Source organism: Oryctolagus cuniculus, chromosome 11 (genome assembly GCF_051225735.1).
Source record: "Oryctolagus cuniculus isolate XC-2025 breed Fujian yellow rabbit chromosome 11, ASM5122573v1, whole genome shotgun sequence".
Taxonomy (NCBI): domain Eukaryota; kingdom Metazoa; phylum Chordata; class Mammalia; order Lagomorpha; family Leporidae; genus Oryctolagus; species Oryctolagus cuniculus.
In genome coordinates this window covers 20,112,585-20,113,844 of record NC_142877.1, presented here as the reverse complement: position 1 = coordinate 20,113,844, position 1,260 = coordinate 20,112,585, and positions in this window count along the sequence as shown.

Genomic DNA, 1,260 nt, shown 5'->3' with positions numbered 1-1,260 from the left:
CTCTAAGGAACTGGAAATAATTTCCTTCCCCCTATTATTGTCCTTACAAATGAGAAAAAAGGCCCACAGAAGGTCACCAACTTGCACAGAGTTCATTCTACTGGCCAGGGACCTCCTATCCGCTGGTTCACTCCCTAAATGCCTGCAATGGCCAAGGCTGGTCTGGGGCTGAACCCCGGGGACCAGGAACACAATCCAGCTGTCGTAGGTGGATAGCAGGAACCCAGTTACTTGAGCTGTCACAACTGCCTCCTGGGGTGTGCATTAGCAGGAAGCTAGAGTTAGAGCTGGAGCCAGGAATTGAAACCAAGGACTCCAGTATGGAATGCCAACGTCTTAACTGGTAGGCTAAATATCCACCTCCGCAGTTTCATCTTCAGTGGGCAAATAAACCCTCTCTGGAGGAATACTGTTAAGAAAAGACTAAAACGAGAAAATTCAAACTAAAACTTCTTAGCAGATGATGAATCTCCCTCCACATACAGACAAAGGCTGCTACAGGGCAGATGATGACCGTGATGCAGCGTCCAGCGTGAATTGCAGATAGAGCAGGGAGTGCAGATGTGAGGACACCAGAGAGCCCGTGAGCGGTGCTGGCCGAAGCACGGGGACACGTGAGGGGGATCAGGCAGAACTCGGGGGAAAAAACAAAAGGGGAAAATCATCTCAGAAACTTGAATTCAGTGACATATTTTGCAGTGATATGTTGCATCCTTGAAAGTTGCCGAGACAGTAGACTTCAGTGTGTCCAACATGAGAGACTGAGATGTAACAAGCTCCATTTAGCCGTCTTACAAAGTATACATATTTCACAGCAGCATCCTGTAATAAATCTATGCAATATTTATTTGTCAAATAAGAGGGAGAAATACCTAAATTCAGCATGAAAGAAGACGGTACTCAATTGAAAAGATATGAAGAATAAGAGAAAGTAATAAAAATGGACAAAGGCAGAAGAAACCTCATCAGGTTGTATATAGTTGAAGACCATAAAGTTCAACTATACTGAATTGTTCTCATTGTGGTAAAAACCACATGACATAAAATTTAAACTGTCTTAACCATGTTTGCACGTTCTAGGTCAGTAGCTCTCTTTTTCATGTTGCAAAATAAAAACTCCGTTGGACAACTATCCCCCTTTTCTCTCTCCCTCTAGGCCCTGGCAATCACCGTTCCACTTCCTAAGACTTTTTTTTTTATCCCGTAGAGCCATTGGAAAAGTGAGGTCTTGGAGCGTTTGTGTTTTTGTTGACTGGCTTG